Source organism: Manis pentadactyla, chromosome 8 (assembly GCF_030020395.1).
Source record: "Manis pentadactyla isolate mManPen7 chromosome 8, mManPen7.hap1, whole genome shotgun sequence".
NCBI lineage: Eukaryota > Metazoa > Chordata > Mammalia > Pholidota > Manidae > Manis > Manis pentadactyla.
In genome coordinates this window covers 11,976,802-11,989,540 of record NC_080026.1, presented here as the reverse complement: position 1 = coordinate 11,989,540, position 12,739 = coordinate 11,976,802, and the positions used below count along the sequence as shown (strand labels likewise).

Genomic DNA, 12,739 nt, shown 5'->3' with positions numbered 1-12,739 from the left:
CGTGACCAACACATGGTTATGGTCTGAACTAGACTCTTCCATGCCTTTCCTGGTCTAATTTTATAGGTTCTGAAGAATGGAGCTTCCACTACTTTCCTGGGAAGACAGTTCTCCAGTGTGGACCCTCTAATTGTTTAAGGTAGGTCCCCATTCCTTTAAAATAGCTGAGTTATTCAAGTTTGAAAAGCAGCTACTGCGTAAGCAGTCTGACTTAAGCTGACAAAAGCAGAGAAATTCTGGATCCACAATTCACCTTCCACCCCTTGACCCCACAAACCGCCATATTAGCGTGATCACACCAAAATACCAGCTTGTGTTTACAGTTTCAGTCCTCCTGACGGCGGACGGGCGCGTGTACACGAGCACCCGCTCTGTGTGCACTGAATAGGATCACGATCCGTAGAGCTGAAAATGTAAACACAAGCTGGTATTATGGTGTGACTGGCGGTTTGTGGTTCTTTGTTTGAATACTTTTAAAAATGGGCACCCTGGCAAGAACAAAAGAGGCAGAAAGCTGAACTGCTCTCAAATGGCTTCTCTCATCTTTGTCCCTCCTCAGGTAAACCCAAAATAACGTACCCACTTGACGGGGTCCCCCGCAACCATTTGTTTTTGCCTACTTGGCTACACTTCAACCCAACAGTTTTGTTTTCAAACGCAGGCCGTTAATACTTTGCCTTCGGTAATTCTTATTTTCTGAGTATCTGCAAGCACTACTCTACTTATTATTTGTCTCAAAATCATCTGGGTGGCAAATTCACTGCAATGCTTGGTGTGTTGAAGCAAGAACTTTAATGCATATGTAGCCTTGTTTTAATATTTGCAAATTAGCCATGGTTCTTTTATCTCAGATGACGATTGGCATCGACGTAACCCTATTAGACAACATATCTACTGTTGCTCTTGGTTATGCTATTTTAATCATTGATTCCGAAGTGCTGAAGTTGACCTTAAGAGGAATGTAAAGGGTAAAAAAAACTAAAATAGAAGCTTTAGCTTACCTTAAAATCTGCTTGCATAGTTGGTCATTGGCTTTCTGCTGTGATCTTTGATTCTGAAACAGATTCACATGTTGGATGAAGAGATGATCATATCGTTTCAGGGAGAAAATTAAGACATAAAGAAGGAAGGTCGAAAAATTTATTTCTTGAAAAAATGTCAACATAGCTCATGATATGCTTGACTGTGGTAAAATACCTTATTGGATTTCAAAAAACAAAACAAAACAGAATCTTCTCTTTGAAATTAGGTAAACCATCACTACCAAAAATCAGTAACTAAAGGAATTGAAGGTAGTTTAGCAGAACCCTTTTCCTAAATAAAAATTACAAATTGATTTTACACCTATTGAGGTAGCCATTCGCCACTGTAAACTTATTTCTGACAACTGTTTCTTTTAAGAATCCAATAAGTAATTGAAAAACAAAAGTGATTTTTCTCAATACAGTCAAAAAGCAGTTAATGTAAAGACATAAACACAAACAACTCATGGTTGTAGACAGTTTTGATGTAGGCTACAGTACTTAATAAAGGAAGAAGAGGGGTCTTAGCTTGGGATTGTTAATGAAACGCCACTCAAATGGAAGCAAGTGATTTCAGAAGTGTTGTCAGTCACTTTAGACTGAAAAGAAATAACCAGAAATAGCTTTTAAGATATCAAATAATTTGCACTAAAGTGCTGTATTATAGCACCTCACCTTCGAATAGGCCAAAAAGTGCCTATTTGTTTAAAACACTGTACTTGATCACTTCATGAAACTGCACAACTTGACTTACCTTTACCATCTTGTATCTTGATTATCTCTCTCCGTGTGAGATCCCTCACCAAGACAGCTTGCAAACATTTCACAAATTATAATAAAGGAACCACCTACATGTACATCAATACTGTCAGGTCTGGATCATCTTATTTTCACCTGATATATGTTCAGGCTCAATTGAAAACTAAATTATGGAATGAATAGATCTACTGGAAGAGTGAGTTTGGCCTTACCTCACACATCAGTGTTTTGAGAATTGTATGAAGCTATTTTGGAGATTCAATATTTATGGTAATATGTTCAGAGAAACAAATAATTAATGTATAAATAATTGGCCTTTTCAGAAATGTTATCCTCTTATCATATAAATTCATATCCTGTGTGCTATATTTCATGTTCTGAAGAAAACTATTCCCATGTTACAGTATTTCATAGCTTTAAATTTTAGCTTTTGATTTTAAAGATTAAAGACAATTATTTCAAATATATGATTGCAATTTTACAGAAAGTTCAAAACATCCTTGAGCCCGCAAACATCCTTATTACTTCTCATAATTTGCTTTGACCCATCCACTTGCTAATGTCATCACTTTTCTTAGCTACCTCATCCCATTAGTATCTGCTAGTAGTAAATACCGATAAACAAATGTGGCCTTTTGATTCTCAAAGGACTTTGGCAAATTTATCTTGTGGAAACCAGCAAAAAAAGGTAGGGTGGGGGTTAGAAAAGCTGCAGCATTGCAGCTATATTTCTAACAATAAGGGTTAAATAAAAAAGGCAGACAGAGATGGCTGGTGGATATGATTGTAAAGCAAGGTGAATGTACTTAATGCCACTCAAGTGCACACTTAAAAATGGCTAAAATGGTAAATTTCATGTGATGCATATTTTACCACAATAAAAAATATAGATTAAGATGAATTTGAATGAGAAATTAGGTACTGACTCTAAGAATTTACTTGCCCTACAAAAAAAGCTATCACGCTGCTGAATGGATGCAAACATATCTGAGAGATTAAGCAGGAAAACCAAATTTTCTTCCCAGTTCATTGGAGCAAACACTTCAGAGTTCTTTACCATTGGTGTTCATTCAAACCCAAGTTATCATGTAAAGTAGCCAAAGGATAATATACTAAAGTAAGACTAAAGTTAATTAAGTATCTTGTAGTCCATCCTCTGTATTTTTTCCAATGACCATCTTTTCTTTTTCTAGGTTGTTATTTTTTTTAACGCCCATGCACATGAGCATATAACTTATCTGTAGTGATATTTATAAAAAATGAGAAAGAATAAAGGTAAAAAAAAGTGAAAAATAACACTGCCTTAAATACTAATGAATTTTAAGTACTTGAAAATTTGAAAAGTAAACTCTAGTCATACTCTAGGGCCTACTTTTCTACTTTTTAATAGCTTTCTAAAAAAACTCAAACCTTGAAATGCATGCAATTAGAAACATGCAACAGTGAGGCTAGGCTTAGTCACAGAACTATTTTATGCAAGCTGCTGCTATTTTTGGTGTCCTACAGAGAAATAGAATTAGAATGTTCTAACCTCTGCACATTCTGTAGGTGAGAGTATAAAGCTGACAGCTTAAAATATTGGGGGGAAGGGTCCTTTCTATTCAGTTCTTCTTCATGTTTTATGTACTAGGTGACTATTTTACTATGATGTGGACAATTAAGGACAAAAAATTAATTTTGTATACATCATCAGCTCCAAAGTCCCCCAGACAGATTGCCATGACTGGCCTGTCTAGGAGCATTAGAACTTGGTTTTTGCCTCATATTCATATTACCCCGCTGGTTTTGTGCCCTGTCTGTTTCTATGGCTTCTCTGTCATCTAAAATGGAGCAGCAGTTACATAAATGTGTAGAATCTCACGGCTAGATGAACTTTAAATTCATACAGTTCAAGCACCCACCTCATGCTTGAACGTCTTCAACTTCTTACACAGCTTTAGTGTTAATAGTTCTAGTGATGGTAACACTTACTTCTGCTAGAGCAGGTATAATTGAGAAGAGCAAAATTAATAGGCCAGGAATAAATCACTATTTCTTCATTTGCAAAAAAATGTATAAGATTGAGAGTTAAATGAATAACCTATATACTCATGCCTAGCTAGAAATATAATACATACTCAAAAAGTTACATTTAAATCCATTTATATCACCCTCACTACTCTTTATGTTTCAAGTGTCTTATGCTAGTTAGTCAATGTCACATAGTGTGTTAAGGTTAGGGTTGCTGAAGTGTCATTAGTCTAATATTATGCTATAGAACCAGTTTATAATTTTTTAAAGGAAAAAATTACAGATGTTTCTGTTATATATCAGATATGTGTTGTATTAAGGTTATGGCTATGCCATATATTTACAAAAATATTTACATATTCATTTACTTTACCTTCCCGCTTAGTTTCTAATGCTAAAATCTCAGTCAGAAACTTAAAAAAATTTTTTTTAGAATTTTAGAAATTTTAGAATCATTTGAAAGCTTCAATAAATGCTTGTCTTCACAAAAGCAAGGTTGGTCTTCTACTCCATTCATACTTCTGGATTGACTAGGCAATGAGGAGTCCAAAACCTGCTAACTTCTACATCTAAAATATCTCACATGTCTATTTCTTAATTTCATATTCAGATATTTTTAAAAACCCAGAAAACTTCCCTATGTTAAAATTTGCATTCAACTAGGTATTATAATCTTTGAGCTATGCTTTTAACTGTTCTTCAATATTTTTAGTTCTATGATTATGGCTATTATTAAAGTAATCTGAAGATAACCAGTTTTGTTGAAAATAAATTAATTCAAATTATGAGTATGTGACCTAAAATTTCTTAAGGTAATTAGCAGCTCTGATTTACCTGAAAAATGCAGTTATCAGGAGCGTGTAGTTTAGTATCAGCACAACTCTAATATCGATGTTATTTAAAGCCATACATTAAGAGTCATAAGCATCTGTAGTGACAGAAGAAGTATGCAGCAAACTGCTGAAAAACTGGAATAGAATTAATTGGTTTTGGTCTACCCACTTCAAATTAGAAAATAGCAACAGGAAAAAAAATTAAACACTAAATGTATTCGTTAGGCAGGATCAGCAATCATGCTGCCCACACATGATCTGCAATTAATTTATAAATAAGAAGATTCATCACCTGGAAGATAATAAAGCCTAGTTTTATGGCCCAAAAGACTAGACAAGTAAAAACCACTAATGATTGCACTGTATAAACACAGGGGCAAGAATGCACATTGGTTGAGCAAGTGAGGATAATAAGGAGGCTGTGTTTTGTTATTAAAGTAGACCAAAAGATACATGACACATATCTGGAGATTTTGTTGAAGTGTTAACACTGCTCAAAATAGGGTCACTTAAAAGGCATGAAAAAGTGTTACTACAAGGTAAGGAGAGCGAAAGTTGACTTTTAGAAAGAACTTTTTTTAAAAAAAAGCGAAGATCAGCTTAAAAAAAGTTACCTAAATTTTAATTAATTTTTCTAATTGCATAGTAGAAAGTCTTACTAATAAATAATAATCTGAAGTTATTTTAGTTTGCCATCTTCAGATGTAACTTGAACTATGAAGAGATGAGGCATTATTTACTGAGAAATAAGTATCAAGTGGAATTTTCAGTATTGCCTTATTTTGGAAGAAGCTTTGATATGAAAACTAATTTCCTTCTGGAAGTTACAGTTGTACAACACACCTTAATTTTGAATCCAAAATAAAACATCTATTCAAAAAAGATTTCTTCTTACATTCATTCAAATAAAAATTTCCTCTTTAATGACAGATAAGAACTCTGAGAAACAGAGAGAGGTATAACAATCTATTGAGATATTTATTTAAAAGACAGCATTCTGTTCTCTACCTCATACCAATTAAAATACAATTTCTGAAAGTGGAACCCTGGAATCTGTACAGTTGTAATAAAATCTCTACTTGATTCTGCTGTATACTAATGTTTAGGATGACTTTATTGGTTAATATCCATACTTACACAAATTTCTTCAATTATTTCCTTTTTATAAACAAAATTATTTTTTAATAGACGTATGAAAATACTTTTGCAAAGTGTAAAAATCAAACCTGAAATGACTTATATAAAGTTCTCGGACACAAAGTCACTTTAATGGAATCAGTAATATTATTAATGCTAAAATTAAAAGGAGAAAAAAGTCAAAGGGAAGTCTTTATATAGTAAAGAGCATCCAGAGTTTTGAATTCTCTAGAACTCAATTATTAATTATAAATTAATGTGTATTAAAATATATCACTTACTGAGTAACTTCAACTATTGAAACATCTCAGTATTCAAAATAGTCATCATAGAGTACTCAAAACAGATGCCTTAAAAACATACTAAATTCTTTGTAATTCATCAATAAGATTTATATTTAACCCAATATTAATGCCTCTATTTACCTGGTTTACTTGATCATAATATATTAGACGTAGTAATATTTAAAAACAAAGTTTGGGGAAAGGAGACATTTGCTGTTAGCAGTTACTTTTAAAAATTATTTGGAAAAAAAGGAGTAAAAATTACTTATTACCAAACAAGCCCCCAAATACTAGACTATATGAAAATACTGCAAAGAGTGAGCTCACAAGCATAGTTTTCTGGGGCCATTTAATATAGTTCACACACTAGAATATTCTATATATGCTTGTGTAGTACTATAATTGAGGTTTACGATGATAACTATCAATCACCAGGAAACTGGTTTATATGCTCTAGTTTAAGAAGGGAGAATGTATAGCCATTTTAGAAAGATTTTAATCCATGTTGTTTAAATTAAACAATTCTTTAAATCTTGAAGAGAGATCAAAGTTATCTACAATGAAAATTCACTAGTGGGATTTACCTCAAAGGAAGACAAGGGTTTTCCCAAATAGTTTAACTTAAAGAATAGAGGTTGTGTTATTTGGACATAGGCGCCATCTACTGGCAGAAAGCAATAGTTTCAGGGCAATTGTTTTGCCATTGGATAAGGACCATATGGAAGTGGCTACAACCAGAGGTTTTGTTTTCTTAAAGGCTGAAATAATGTCTATTTTAAATTGCAAAAGATTAGACTGAAAATTATTCATGTAATTTCAAAAGAGTTGAAGCTAATTAAGGTCACAAACTGAGGAAGAAGTTGAAGATGAAGGTAGTGTCAACATAAATAGTAAAGACATGGGAAGTATATAAAATGGAAATAAATACAAATAGAGTTCAAGAAAAACCTTTATTGAATATTTTTACAGATATATTATTTTTTATGTACTACATAGATTTTATGGGGGGTGGTTTTCTTACATTCATAGCCCTTTTAAAAAATTATTAATATGGGGTGGAATTCTCTCTTCTCTCATGAAGGTGGTTATCATCAACATTACTATAAATTCAAAAATTGGCCTGTTGTGTAGAAAACTGGGTTTTCTGATTAATTTTAGGTAACTAACAAATACTTATTAAATACTCTTTATAACTAAACAAGTCCCAGGGAATGAGGAAGATTTAAAAAAATATATAGTCTCTAGTTATAATCCAACAAAATAGAGAAAATGACAACAGATTACTTACAACAGAAAATATTCAGTAGGGAAGATAATTTTAAAGGCATTCCAAACCTCTAACCACTGTCTAATTAAAGCTCAGTAAGGGCATTCTTGCATATCCTTGTGTCTTGTGCCAGCCTAAGAGAAAACATCTCTCTTAAGAGTTTATTGTGTGTACTTATTATTTGGTTTGGTATGTATTTCTATAATTTTGACACTGCTATGTTCAAATGAAAATACAAAATCAACTTTTTCCAAAATTAAGCTGTAATTCTTTCTTAATCAGCCATCATTTTGGATTAAGAGGCAGCACATAAAATGGTGAGGGGATAGAGTTACAAGATGCATGGTCCTGAGGTTCAATACTAGTTCTGTCAGTGTTTAGTCTTGAGACTATTTGCAAAGTATTCAAACTCTGAGCCAACAACATTCTCTCCTCTAAAGAATTAATAATGTCGATTATGTGCAGCCATTACCTGGCTATGGTAGATATTTAATTTCTTTAATGCTTTGACCATTTCATTAATATAAACAATCAAGGCCAGTTGATGGTAAACACTGAACAAGAACTGAGGATGGGGTATGATCAGACAAAGTAGGGTTTAAGATATTTTAAGTGAGATCTAGAACAGAGTGAAAGTTATAATATGACTAAGGGAGAAAGAAGGCATACAAGCTAGTGGCGTAAACACTGAAATTAACATGCTGTGTTGATATAGAGGTCAATGTGGAAAGTAAAAAGAAAAATCAAGAATGATATTAGGGTCATGTAAGAAATTATCTCTTAAAGATTTATTTTACAGCATAGACAATAGGCAATCACCCTATTTTCTTGCGAAATAATGAAATACGTAGTCAAGCAGCTGGTTTTCCACCTTATTTTACTATTAAACTGACTCAATCTAAATGCACGCTGATTTATTAGTGAGTCTTTCTATGTTAGGAAAAAAAGTTTGAGAATCAATTATTTCTCTGTCTATATGTGGTTAGAAGCCTTGAAGGAAAACCTTTGAAAATATTTTCTGAAATAGCTTTTTTCCCCTAGACACCCACAGTACTCAATATATATCCATGCCATTTTCCGTCTCTTATCCTTTTTCTTTCTTTTTTTCTTCTTGCTTTCATTCTTTCCTTCTTCCTTCCTTCATTCCTTCCTTGATAGTCAAGGAAAATCAAGGCATAAATTTTAGTTTTAGTGAACAGCTATGTTGAAACTCTTAAGGAAAATAATTAAGCATTTATTCAGCTTTACCTCCAAAATGTGAAAGCAAAGTATGCTAATCTTAAACTATCAAAACCACTAATCCCTTTCTAAACTAATCATACATTTTTAAACTATGCTCTTAAAATTTCTATATCAAATGATATATAGTGTCTTAAAACTCATTAAAGTGAGTCATTCTACCTGAATATGCCTCTAGTTTTGGAAAAATAACAAGAAAATAAGAAAAAAACTATTTCTTCATGGTTGTTTTGTAAACTGATCCTTAATTATTATCAACTACAGTAGTTCCTGTCAAGAAGTATTACAGTTGGCTTCAGCAGAACATAGACATCATAGATAATCCCTGACATGTTTTCCCACCTCTTATAAACTAGGTACATGGGTTCTCATGTTTTCAAACTTCACACTTCAATTATTTAACAAAGTAAATAAGTAGCTAAATTATTTATGCCTCTGAGCCATGCCTCTTAACCTCCACGTTGAGATCCACTGGTGTGTGTGCCATGAGGTATGAGAGAGGCAAAGAAAAGAAAATGGTGGAGAATTTTTTCTTGAAATTGACAAAATAACTCAAGTCTTCAAATTGAAGAAGGGCACTGACACCTGAAGAGTTAAATAATAATAAAGCCATGACTGGGTACATCAAAATGTAAGTAAGACTAAGTTCAAGGAGCGACTCTTTTTTTTTAAATTAAGGTATCATAGATAGACAATCTTAGGAAGTTTTCACATAACACTGTGGTTTCAGCACTCACCCATATTATCGAGTCCCCTCTCCCCATTGCAGTCACCCTCCATCAGTGCAGCGAGAAGCCGTAGAGTCATCACTTGTCTTCTCAAGGAGAGACTCTTAAAAGTAAAAGCGAGATCAAACCCACCAAATTAAAACAGTAACAACCAAAAAACACAGAGTACCCACAAAAGACAGTGAAAATAAATGACAAGATAAAATAGTATTTTTAATATTCTGAGGAAAAATAATGAATAATATAAGGCTAGTTAAACGATTATTGAAGAGTACAAAAATACACTTTCAGTGTCAGAGTGTTACCACTTACAGATTTTCATGGAAAGAAATAATATAGTCTTCTTTTCCATAAGATGTCAATAAAACCCATATACCAAAGCAATAGTTAGTAAAGAAATTAATAACCACATGAGTAAGTCTAACATTGACTTGAAAAAATATAATGATTAATTTTGAAACTGTATGGAACTAGACAACAGTAATATCAAAGATAGAAGAGAACTTTATTAGAGTACAAGTAAGGTCCTTGGTTTGGGAAGATGAGATACTAAATCTAGACATGATAAGTTAAATATTCATGTTAAAATGTAAAGGTATCAACTTTCAAAAAAGATAAAGTGGGTACACACTAAATCAACTGATTTCTAGATTATATGCAATAATTACAGTAATAATAACTAACACATAACATTGTGTAGTGCTTTACAAATGCTGTCATTTAATCTTCACAAGCCATTGAATAGTAGCATAATTGTCCCCATTATGGCCCCAGAATTCACACTCTTAATCAGCATGCTAATGTTTTATATATGTCTTATTTGACTGTCCTTGCAATAGATGTCAACAGGTTTTCCACAGTTGGCAGTAAAGAATGGTAAATGTAACATGAAAAGATATGCAAAATGCTAGTGATTAGTATTGTTCATAGATTTTTAAAAAAGCAAAGCAGGATTATAACATTATCTTTGTTGTTGGCATTTGGTGAAGGATGGGGAGAGAGAAGCAGCTAAAGCACCACAAACTAGAAATGGATTTGATGATATGTGAGAATTTATTACAGGAAAAGGGTGACATTTCACATCAGTAGGATAAAGACAAATTCCTAAATAAACAGAGAAACAATTACATAGTAACCTTGAGAAATGTGAATTTGGAGACCTACCTTATTCCTTACACAAAAATAAAATCCAGACAGATCAAGGATTTAAATATAAAAGTATTTGAAGAAGCAAGATAGGATTGTTTAAACATTTTTTATGCTGTGCAATCCTTCTCTGAGTGTGTACAACCCAGAAGCAAAAGCAGTCATTAGACTCTTGTTTTAATTTTTATGCAGTCAAAAATGGCATAAACAAATCTGCTGGGGGCTCCAGGTTTGCCTATCAACCACCTCAGCAGAGCAGTTCTGCATTTATCAGTTTTATGTGTTGGTGCCCCAGGGAGATTCCATCTAACAAAATGTTCTTACTAGAAAGAAAAAGAAAAGAAAGAGGAAGAAGTTGGAAACCATTCTCTAGTTGTGCTCATGAGGCCCAGAACAGTTACATGATTCACAGTCACAAAGGTAACAGCATAATCTGATCCAGATATCTACTGTTTTGTCTTTCTTTTGTTCTTTTTTTTTTTTTTTACCATTCCTCTGTTAAGATTAAATGAAACACTACATAGCCATTGAAGTAAATCCTCTTGCAGGAATTAAATAAATAGCCTATTGTCTTTTTCAGTTTGTTTAGTTCTTAGTAGTTTTGATGGGTTTTTAAACTTTTGCATGTGTCCCATTATCGATTATTTACCTGTAACACTATAGCCTAAAAATGGGCAGGTTAGAAAAATTGAAGCCTTTTCAAAGAAATACACAGTGGGCATGTTTCTTGGACAGTTATTTAAAAATTCCTCCTAACAATTAAAAATTCATTAAAAGCATTTTACAACAGTTGGCAATAAAGAATAGTAAATGTGGCAAGAAAAGATACACAAATGGTAACAATTAGTATACGGAATTGAAAGTCTTCAAAGATTTTTTTTTTTTAAAGCAGGACTACAAATGAAAAGCATTCATCTGAATTCAGAGTATCTAAATCTTAGTAGATGTCACCTTCAGGACAATTCTGTAGCAGAGACCATGGTTAGTATTATAACTCCAGCAGCCTTTTTCATGCTAGTCTTATAAACTTACTTTATTAAAAACATATATACACATATTTTATATTTATCTGGAAAATATTACATATATTTGTGATTTGATGTGTTGTATGCTAATATTTTTAAATGGTTTTTGGTGAGAACGATTAATAGTTCAATTGCTCTTGTTAAGAATTAATGGCCCAATTATGTTTTAAAAAATAAAATAAATTATCTCTCAATAAGGAAAAATAATCTACCTCTTATTTCATAATCAAGTTATTTGTAGTCTCTGAATACCACTTTTCAGCCTTTTGCTCAATGGCTGAGATTTATTTAAAATGTTACCATTTATCTGTAAAGAACTCTTGTCATTTTGTGAATGAATATTAAATTCTCTCCACGAATGAGCTCATTTTCACGCATTATTAGGGAATTCATCTTTTACACTAACATTTTTAAGCACTAGGGTTATTGCTTAATTTATTAAGTACACAATAATTATAGGAAGAAATTACAAAATGCCAAAAAAATTAATATAAAGATTAAAAGGGTTTACAGTGAACTAATCTACAAATCAAATAAGTTCATTATAAAATAGTTATACTTTATTAATAGGACTCTTTATAGACCCAATTAATATCACCCAACAAAGATGATCTTGTTTAAGCTGCCTCATTAGAAGCTAAGAAAGCTTTTGATGTTTAACTGAAGCAACATTTTATGATACTTCACACATTTTGATTTAATTCTCAAATTTGTGAAGTGGATCAAGTTTCTTTTATAAAAGGTTCAGTCCGATGTAAGTCCTAACCAATAAGTCATTAATATTTTTACTCTTAAAATAGGAGCCAAGTGTCAGTTTGAGAATTTTATGAAATTAAGAAAAATATTTTACTCTAATTCTCAAGAAGAGAGTAAAATTTTATGCAAACAGTATTCTGCAAATTGAAACAAGTAACAAATGACAATACTATACTTCTTGGAAATCTGGAATAAAAAAACAGTTTATTCAGAATCTTCAGCAGTGATCTGATACAGTCAGTTGCCTTAAGCAAGAATACACATAAATGGTGTCTCCTACTAATCATGAGCTAGTTCAAAAAAGGTCAGTCTAGAGATACTGAGCCATTAGGTCTTTACTATTCTAGTTCCTTTTGGCTACTCAACACCCCAACAACTTCAGGGGAGGTACTTTAGCTTCTTTCATATACAAACTCCCAAGTAGTAAACGGAAAATAGTACATTTTCACCCCCAAACATTGGGTAACTCCCTGTGCATCTTATTTTAAAGCTCAAGAACTGAAATAATTTATATTGTCCTTACAGTTGACCAT

General features: G+C 32.5%; 1 protein-coding gene across 2 annotated transcripts in view; it reads left to right on the top strand.

Annotated features, from left to right (window-relative positions):
- TANK (TRAF family member associated NFKB activator) overlaps nucleotides 1-139 on the top strand; it is a 114,176-nt gene extending 114,037 nt beyond the window's left edge. For both annotated transcript variants that reach the window (XR_008998811.1, XR_008998810.1), the window contains one exon: nucleotides 67-139. The gene's annotated coding sequence lies outside the window, so the exon portion shown is untranslated. The remainder of the gene's footprint in view (nucleotides 1-66) is intronic.
- The last annotated feature ends 12,600 nt before the right edge of the window (nucleotides 140-12,739 follow it).